Source organism: Bos grunniens, chromosome 19 (assembly GCF_055505025.1).
Source record: "Bos grunniens cultivar Pamir isolate PY7600 chromosome 19, Bosgru_T2T1.0, whole genome shotgun sequence".
In the NCBI taxonomy this organism is placed as follows: domain Eukaryota; kingdom Metazoa; phylum Chordata; class Mammalia; order Artiodactyla; family Bovidae; genus Bos; species Bos grunniens.
Window position 1 is genome coordinate 61,738,198 of NC_141183.1, and position 10,649 is coordinate 61,748,846.

The 10,649-nt window shown below is 38.1% G+C and overlaps 1 pseudogene; it reads left to right on the top strand.

Annotated features, from left to right (window-relative positions):
- Positions 1-6,984: 6,984 nt before the first annotated feature.
- Positions 6,985-8,160, top strand: LOC147352805 (uncharacterized; annotated as a pseudogene).
- The last annotated feature ends 2,489 nt before the right edge of the window (positions 8,161-10,649 follow it).

Here is a 10,649-nt window from a genome sequence, read left to right on the forward strand (position 1 = left end):
AAATGGTTTTGCAGTTTCAAAGGGAAAAAAAAAAATAGCTTTTCATTTTAATCCGTTTTCTCCAGAGTCTAAAGACTATCATGGCCATCTTGTGTCAAGAAATGCACCTTTCCTTTCTGTAATCATAGTTTCGTAGTTAAGATATTGACCACATAGTGCTCAAATTGACTCTGATAACAGGAATAGATCAGCTGATATAAATCTTGGATATTCCCTCTGGGGACGTGGGGTCTTTGTTTGATCAGAAGAATCTGAAGGGGTAAAGAAATTTGTAAGAGTGGAGGAAGGAGTCAGGAAAGCTGGGCTCCCCCTCCTCCTTGAGAGGGAAGTTAGACAGGGTTTAGTTGATGGAAATGGAGACAGATGGGGATGTTGGCAGGTGTAAGACAGCAATTAGACAAAGAAAGGAGAGAGAAAGGGAAGTGGCAGATTGGTTATTAATGTTTTGCAGAAAGCTTTCACTTTCATCTCAGGTTCAAAGAATTTGCTAACAAAATAAGCCACTTGTTATATATAAATAAATAATACCAATATTTATTAGAAAATTATCTAGCGTACTTTCAATATACTAACATTAAAAGAAAAGAGAAACAGTAGAGGATAACATCACCAAATTGGGCTTTGACCAACATACAAATTTAAACAGCACTGGGAAATCCCATGATAGCACATCTGGAGTCCCAGTTGGAAAAAGGTCCCAGGCAGTATGTCAGCTCCATGGGTGAGATTTCAAAAATTGAAATTCAGGGTTCTTGCTTATAATCCCAGAACACAAAGGAATACATTATCAATCTGTGAGCAAACTGCAGCTCTGGTTTCATGTTAATGCTTCTTGTTTTGTCATGTAAAACTGAGAATGTTGTTAAGCCTGGAACTTGGTTGACCAGACTCCCTCTAGGGGCTTGACAATATCAAGACTTTTCTGGTATCTATGATGCTGCAAGGCTTTCACTCAAAGCAGGCACTCAGTACAGTCACTCACAGTCAGGGCAGGGTCCAGGCAGGTTAAAAGCAAGGTCAGAGGCCTACTCTGCTTTGTCTCTGAAGCCTAAACAAGACTATCTATTTAATTTTCCTAACACAAGGACTTAGAAGAAATAAAGGAAAGAAAATAAGGAATGAACAACACAATAACTGAAATAAAAAATGCCCTAGAGGGAAACAGAGGCAGAATAACTGATGTAAAGAACGAATATGTGAACTGGAATATAAAATGGTAGAAATAAGTGGAACAGAGAGGAATAGAAAAAAATAAAAAATAAAAGATATGAAGACAGTTTCATAGACCTCTGGGATAACATTAAATGCAAAAAAGTTCAAATTGCAAGGTTCCCAGAAGAAGAAGAGTAAAAGAAAGTGCATGAGAAAATAGCTTAGGATATTATAGCCTCAAACATCCATGACATGGGAATGTAAACAGTTACCCAAAATCAAGGAAGCCCAGAGAGTCCCATACAGGATAAAAGCCAAAGTAAAACATGTCAAGAGCCATATGAACCAAACTAACAAAAGTTAAACACAAATATTAACAGGAGCAAAAGAAAAGCACAAAATAACATACAAGAGGAGAAGGCAATGGCAACCCACTCCAGTACTCTTGCCTGGAAAATCCCGTGGACAGAGGAGCCTGGTGGGCTGCAGTCCGTGGGGTCGCTAAGAGTCAGACACAACTGAGCAACTTCACTCACTTTTCACTTTCATACATTGGAGAAGGAAATGGCAACCCACTCCAGTGTTCTTGCCTGGAGAATCCTAGGGACGGGGGAGCCTGGTGGGCTGCTGTCTATGGGGTTGCACAAAGTCGGACACGACTGAAGTGACTTAGCAACATACAAGAGAATCTGCGTAAGGTTAAAATCTAATCTTTCAGCAGAAACTCAGCATACCAGAAGGGAGTGGCAGTATATGCTTAAAATGAAGAAAGGAAAAAATCTACAACCAAGATTGCCGTACCTAGCAAGGATCATATTCACATTCAACAGAGATAGCAAAAGCTTTACAAGCAAGGAAAAGTTAAGAGAATTCAGAACAGCCAAAAAGCTTTACAACAAATTCTAAAGGAACTTCTGTAGACAGGAAACACAGAGAAAGAAAAGACCTACAAAAATAAACCTAAAACAATAAAGTAAATGGTGATAGGATCAAACATCAATAATTACCTTGAATGTAAATGGATTAAATGCTCCAATCGAAAGACACACTTGCTAAGTGGCTACAAAAAAAAAAAAAAACCTGTATATATACTCTCTACAAGAGACAGACTTCAGTCAGACCTAGTGACACATACAAACTGAAAATGAGAGGCTGTAAAAAGATATTACATGCAAATGGAAACTAAAAAAAAAAAATTGGAGTTGCAGTATTAGTACTAGATAATATAGACTTTAAAATAAAAACTACTACAAGAGACAAGGAAGGATACTATATAATGATTAAGGGATCAATTCAAGAAGCTATAACAATTTTAAGTATATATGCACCCACATAGCAGTACCACAATACATAAGGCAAATGCTAACAAATCTAAAGGGGAAATCAACAGTAAAACAATATTAGTGGGGGTCTTTCATACCTCACTTACATCAATGGACAGATTATCAAGACAGAAAATTAATAAGGAAACATAAGCTTTAAATGCTACATTGGACCCTTTGTAAATAATTGATATCTATAGGACATTTCATCTAAAAACAGTAGAATACACTATTTTCTCAAATGCACATGAACTTTCTCCAGTACACATCACATCTTGGGTCACAAATCAGGCTTTGGGTAATTTAAGAGAATTTAAATTGTATCAAGAATTTTTTTTTCTTTTCTTTTTCTGACTACAACACTGTAAGATTACATAAAAATCACATAAAAAAAAAAAAAAAAAAAAACACCACCTGTGAAAAGCAAAAGCACTTGAAGGCTAAACAACATACCTCTGAATAACCAACTGGTAAGGGAGGAAATAAAAATAAATTAAAAAATAACACCTAGAAACAAATGACAATGAAAATATGATAACCACAAATCTTTGCAATACAGCAAAACAGTGCCAATGGGAAATTTATAGCAATTCGAGTATCTATCAAGAAAGGAGGAAAACATTAAATAAGCAACCTAATCTTACACCTAAAGGAACTAAGGAGCTCTTGATGAAGGTGAAAGAAGAGAGTTAAAAGTCTGGCTTAAAACTCAACATTCAAAAACTAAGGTCATGGCATCCAACCCTATCACTTCATGGCAAATAGAAGGGGAATCAATGGAAACAGTGACAGAGTTTATTTTCTTGAACTCCAAAATCACTGCAGATGATGATTGCAGCCATGAAAGTAAAAGACGCTTGTTATTGGAAGAAAAGCTATGGCAAACCTAGACAGTGTATTAAAAAGCAGAGAAAACAAGGGGCTATCTAGTAAACTATGGTTTTTACAGTAGTCATGTATGAATGTGAGAGTTGTAGCATTAAGAAGGCTGAGCACCCAAGAATTGATGTTTTTGAAATGTCATGCTTGAGAAGACACTTGAGAGTCCCTAGGACTGCAAGAAGATCATACCAGTAAATCCTAAAGGAAACCAGTCCTAAATATTCAATGGAAGGACTGATGCTGAAGCTGAATCTCCAATACTTTGGCCACCTGATGCAAAGAGCTGACTCACTGGAAAATACCCTGATGCTGGAAAGATCAAAGGCATAAGGCGAAGAGGATGACAGAGGACAAGATGGTTGGATGGCATCACTGACTCAATGGACATGAGGTTGAGAAAGCTCCAGGAGTTGGTGATGGACAGGAAAGCCTGGCATGCTGCAGTCCATGGGGTTGCAAAGAGTCAGACACAACTTACACCTAAAACAACTAGAAACAAAGAACAAAAATCCTTAAAGTTGGTGGTAGCAAAGAAATCATAAAGATCAAAGGAGAAATAAATGAAAGAAACCACAAAAATATTAATAAAACTAAAAGCTGGTTCTTTGAGAAGATAAACAAGTTATAATTCAGCAGCCAGCCACACCAAGGAATAAAGTAAGAAAACTTGAATCAATAAAATTAGAAATTAAAATGGAAAAATTGCAACAGACAGCACAGAAATACAAAGAGACTACTATGGACAACTATATGCCAATAAAATGGACAACTTAGAAGAAATGAAAAAAGTTCTAAAAAAAGTACAGCTTTCCAAGACAGAACCAGGAAGTTCTAGAAAATATGAACAGACCAATCACAAGCAGTGAAATCAATACTGTGATTAAGAATTTTCAACAAGCAAAAGTTCAGAGCCAGATGGCTTCACAGGCAAATTCTAGTAAACAATTAGAGAGAAGCTAACATCTATATTGCTCAAACTCTTTCAAAAAAATCGCAGAGGGAGGGAATCGCCAGGCTCATTCTATGAGGCCACTGTCACCTGACACCACAACCTGACAAAGATGTCATGCAAAAAAAGAAAATTATAGGCCAATATCAGTGATGAACATAGATTCAAAAATCCTCAGCAAATTCTAGCAAACAGAACCCAACAATATATTAAAAGGATCATACATCATGATTGAGTTGGGTTTATCCCAGGGATGCAAGGATTCCTCAGTATATGCAAATTAACCAATGTTATACCCCATATTAACAAATTGAAAAAGAAAAACCATATGATCATCTCAATAGATGCAGAGAGAGCTTTCAACAAAATTCAACACACATTTATGATGGACACTCTCCAGAAAATGCATATAGAAGGAACTCACTTCAGCATAATAATGACCATATACAATAGACCCACAGCAAAAAATTCTCAATGGTGAAAAACTGAAAATATTTCTCTGTAAAATTAGGAGCAAGACAAAGGTGCCCACTCTCATGACTATTATTCAGTATATACTTTTGGAAGTCCTAGGCACAGCCACCAGAGAAGGAAAAGAAATAAACGGAATCTAGATTGGAAAAGAAATAAGTTTCACTGTCTGCCAATGACATGATCATATACATAGAAAACCTTAAAAATGTCACCAGAAAATTACTAGAGCTAATCAATGAATTTAGGGCTTTCTGGGAGCTCAGCTGGTAAAGAATTTGCCTATAATGTAGGAGGCCCCGGTTTGATTCCTGGGTCAGGAAGATCCCTTGAAGAATGGATAGGCTACCCAGTCCAGCATTCATGGGCTTTCCTTGTGGCTCAGATGACAAAAAATCTGCCTGCAATGTGAAAGACTTGGGTTTGATCCCTGGGTTGGGAAGATCCCTTGGAGGAGGGCATGGCAAACTACTCTAGTATTCTTGCATGGAGAATCCCCATGAACAGAAGAGCTGGTGGGCTACAGTGCATAGGTCACAAAAAGTCAGACATGACTGAATGACTAAGCACATTAATCAATGAATTTAGTGAAGTAGCAGGATAAAAAAATAAAACAGCAATCTTTTACATCCCTATGCACTAACAACATGGAGAAGGCAATGGCACCCCACTCTAGTACTCTTGCCTGGAAAATCTCATGGATGGAGGAGCCTGGTGGGCTGCAGTCCATGGGGTCGCTAAGAGTCGGACATGACTGAGCAACTTCACTTTACTTTTCACTTTCATGCATTGGAGAAGGAAATGGCAACCCATTCCAGTATTCTTGCCTGGAGAATCTCAGGGACGGGGCGGGGCTGGTGGGCTGCCGTCTATGGGGTCACACAGAGTCGGACACGACTGAAGTGACTCAGCAACAGCAACACTAACAACAAAAGATCAGAAAGAGAAATTAAGGAAACAATCTCACCATTGCAACAAAAATAATAAAATACCTAGGAATAAACCTACCTAAGGAAGTAAAAGATCTGTACTCAGGAATCTACAAGACCCTGATGAGAAAAATCAAAGATGACATAAACAGATGGAGAGATTTTCCATGTTACTAGATTAGAAAAATCAGTTTTGTGAAAATGAGTATACTACCCAAAGAAATCTAGAGATTCAATGCAATCCCTTTCAAATTACCAATGGCATTTTTCATAAAACTAGAAAAAAAATTACAGTTTGTATGGAAACAAAAAAGACTGAATAGTCAAAGGACTCTTAAGAAAGAAAAACAGAGGTGGAGGAATCAATCTTCCTGACTTTGGACTCTATCACAAAATTACAGTAATCAAGGCAGTATTGTTCTGGCATCAAAACAACAATACAGACCAATGATACAAGATAGAAAGTCCAGACATAAACTCATGTACCTATGGGCATCTTTTCTTTGACAAATGAAGAAAGAATATACAGTGGATAAAAGACAACCTCTTCAACAAATAATGCTGGGAAAACTGGACAGTTACATGTAAAAGAACGAAATTAGAATACTTTCTAACACCATACACAAAACATAAACTCAAAATGGATTAAAGATGTAAATGTAAGGCCAGAAACTATAAAACTCTTAGAGGAAAACTTAGGCAGAACACTCCTTTACATAAATTACAAAAAAAATCCTCTTTGATCCACCTCCTGGAGTAACAGAATTAAAAACTAAAGAAATTTATAAATGGGATCTAATCACATCTAAAAGCTTTCACCCAGGAAAGAAAACTATAAACAAGATGAAAATACAATCCTCAGAATGGGTAAATAAGTGCAAACGAACCAACTGACAATGGATTAATCTCCAAAATATAAAGTGGCTCAGGCAGCTCAATATTAGGGGAAAAAAAAAAAAAATCAAAAAAATTAGCAGAAGACCAAAACAGACATTTCACCAAAGAAGATATACAGATGGCTGATAAACACACGAAAAGATGCTCAACAGTGCTTATTATTAAAGATATACAAATCAAAAGTACAATGAGATACAACCTCACAGCAGCCAGAAGAGCCATTATCAAAAAAAAATCTGTGAACAATAAATGCTGGAAGGATGTGGACAAAAGAGAATCCTCCTGAACTGTTGTTGGGAATGTAAATTGATACAGCCATTATGGAGAACAGTATAGAGATTCCTCAGAAAACTAGGAATAAATCTGCCATAGGATCCCACAGTCTCACTACTGGGTGTATATCCTGAGAAAATCATCAAAAAGGCACATGTGGAGGCTGAGAGGAGCAGGAGAAGGTCTTGGTGGTGGGAAGATGCTGCACTTTGGTATAAATTGCAATCAATTAGGGATCATTTTTCAGACTCAAGTTAGAAATGAGAGTTCAGATAAGTGAGGTAACCATTGCTGCTTTAAACACCTCAAAAGGGAGAATGGATTTATCAGAAGTGAAAGAGAAGAGCTTGGTAAGAGTTAAAGAAAACAATTTTGAGAAGTCCAATGCTAGAGCACTTTCTCTGATCAAATGCGAAGAACGCTCTGATGAGATGTCCAAGGATCACTCTAAAGATAGAGTGTACACCAAGGGGTAGAGGAAGAAAGACTGTGGCAGGAGTAAGACTCGGGAGAGGTGCAGTGATTCCAGTGGGAGCAGTAGCACCAGGTCTCAGTGCAACTCTACTTTCAGTTCGGTCTCCAGCCCAGCACTGGCTCCAGTTTGTCTTCAGCTTGGAGCCACTTAGGGAGTTCCAGCACATTCTGCAGCTCCAGCTTCAGCAGCTTCTCTGCCTCTCCATGTACGTTACTGCACAGACATGAGAACAGGCGACATTGCAGCTCCAAGTCCAAATCACTCAAAAGAGATGAAAAGGAAAGGAAAAAGCAGAGTCTTTCCCAAAACCCACCAAAGTACACATTAGGAGGCTCACCAGGAATGTGTCCAGGACCACATCATGGAGATATTCTCCACCTATGGGAAAATTAAAATGATTGACATTCCTGTGGAAAGGATGCACCCTCATCTCTCTAAAGATTACACACATGTGGAATTTGAGAATCCAGATGAGGCTGAGAAGGCTCTGAAACACATGGACAGAGCACAAATGGATGGCCAGGAGATCACTGCTGCCACTGTGCTGGCCCTCTGGCCTTGGCCACCCCCAGGTGATTCAGCCCTCCCGAGAGCATACCATCTCCCATGCACTGAAGGTCACTCCCACGGATGTGGAGAAGGTCGCGTTCCCCTTGCTGCAGGTCCTCTGTGAGGCATACTCCCTCTTCCTTTGCCACTGCCACCAACCGAGCTTTCCAGCTCCAAATCCTCTGGATAAGCAGGGCCGCTGAAGATCAGCCCTTGTGGATTAGATCCCATCCAGCTCACTCTTGTCACTTTTCTAGCTAAAAGGAGATAATAGGAAAGAAATCCCTCCCTCGGGTGTAGGCTTTGAAGGTGGAGGCAGTGATTGAGACTGTGTCTCCGGTTAGCAGAGTGGTTAGCAGAGTTCCCACAGTAGGAGTGATTTGGGTTTGGGGTCGTGCTTGCAAAGATGCCCTCCAATTTTCTAGCTAAAGAGCTTCCACATTTCTAGATCCTAAGATTCAGCTTAGTTGCAAAGCCAGCAGGGTTAAGCAGGGGACCCCAGGTGTTGGTACAGGCCCTGCCTGGAAGCACATTTTCCCATTCTACACATGACTTGCGGCCCATATGGTATGGAGTCCCACAGGAAAGGTATGCTTTTATGCAACTGCAAATGCTGTTAGTCTGGCCCTGTTCCCCTGCCTGAGTCCTTTTCTGACCTCTAAGGTCAAACACACCGCACACCCCCCCCCAATTTGCTGCCCCAATTGGTTCTTTTCAGATGTACATGTGTGTGCACTGGCACACATTCACACATCTCCCCATCTCTCTGAAATTGGTGAGATGAAAGTCAGTTCTGCCCGGTAATCACTGAACAACACCCCCACCCCCAACTCTCCCATTCTGCCCCCATCCTGTTGTGTTGATATTCACGGTAGTCTTCCAGGTTACCTTGGCAACATGTACGTTGCCTTTTTGGCTTTTACTATGCACTCAATACTATAAATGTTCTGTTTTGAGTTTTGTGACTTTGTAGCATTTTAAATGAGGTTGGGTTTGTACTTTGTTGTGTAGAGTAAAATAATTGTATTGAATAAACATAGGACTAGGGAAAAAAATTACACATATATCCCAATGTTCATTGCAGCACAATTTACAATAGACAGGACATGGAAGCCACCTAGATATCCATCCACAGATGAATGGATAAATAAGTTGTGGTACATGTATTCAATGGAATATTACTTAGACATAAAAGGCATGAATTTGAGCCAGTTTTCATGAGGTAGATGAACCTAGAGTCTGTTATACAGAGTAAGTCCAGAAAGAGAAAAGTAAATATATTAAAGCATATATATGGAATCTAGGGAAAAAAAAAAAAAACAAAACACAGTACTGATGAATCTATTTACAGGGAAGGAGTGGAGACACAGACCTAGAGAAAGGAGACACAGACCAAAAGGATTTGTGAGTTTTAATCAACTACTGTACATTCTGTAATGTTTGAGTTAAAATTAACTTATATTTAATAAAACATAAAGATAGTAGAAGCAATAATCAAATGTATTATTGTTTCTTAATTATGAAACTTTATACTACAAATTATCCTAACTGCTTGTGCAACTCTTTTAAAAACCCTTCATAACTTATTTCCTGTCAGCCAAAAGTGCAACTCTAATTTGGTATTTTGTGGTATGATCCTGCAACCCTCTAATCTAATTTCCTTATTTCTCCTGTATATCCTGAAACGTTATTTTATAAGAATGAATGTATATCAAAGGATAAAGTCGTGTATGCCTCCTATGCTGTTCTGTATGCCTGGAATTATATACAAGCTCTTATACTATGTGATAACATCTTTAGGAAATAATTCACTTTTTAGATTTTTCTAACCTTATTCCCTCCTTCTTCACTTCCATTTGCCTTAACTTGCCTATGAGTGGTATTAGGTTTAAACCCTCCTCTCTCCTCTGAAGTAATCTAATGAGATTACTAATCTAATTCACCAAGATGTTGACATTTTGAGTTTATGCATATCTTCCTGACTCGATCATGAGTTCCTTGAGAGAAACGTTTTGTACAATCTTTTTCCTTTTTTCACATTTCTGGAACTTAACAGTGTCAGGTGACTAGAAAGAATTTATTAAACATGAATTAATTTGAAGAATCACCAATATGATGTTTAAACTCTGAAAATGATTAGAAACGCTACCAAGAAATATTTTTAAATTTCTATTTTAAAAAAGAATTATCAGAATCCAATATTTCAAGATTAATGATAAAATACTACAAGTTTTGCATGGCACTGCATAAGTAGAAATCATATAAAAACTAAAAAAAAAAAAAATGGTATTACTATTCATCAAGCAAGAAGAACATCCCAAAGTTAGAATAAAACAAACATTACTAAATACTATAACTAATTGAGTTAGAAAAAAGAGACATTCAGACTTAAGCTGAAGAATGTACAGAAAACCATTAGGCCATTCAGGTAAATCAAATCCCTTATGATTAAACAGTGGAAGTGAAAAATAGATCCCAGGGGTTAGATCAGATAGACAGTGTGCCTGACAATCTATGTTTGTAACATTGTACAGAAGGTGGTGATCAAAACCATCCCCAAGAGAAAGAAAAACAAAAAGACAAAATGGTTGTCTGAGGAGGCCTTAGAAATAGCTGTGAAAAGAAGTGAAAAGCAAAAGAGAAAAGGAAAAGTGTACTCATCTGAAAGCAGAGCTCCATAGGATAGCAAGGAGAGATAAGAAAGCCTTCCTACGTGATCAATACAAAGAAATAGAGGAAAACAATAGGCT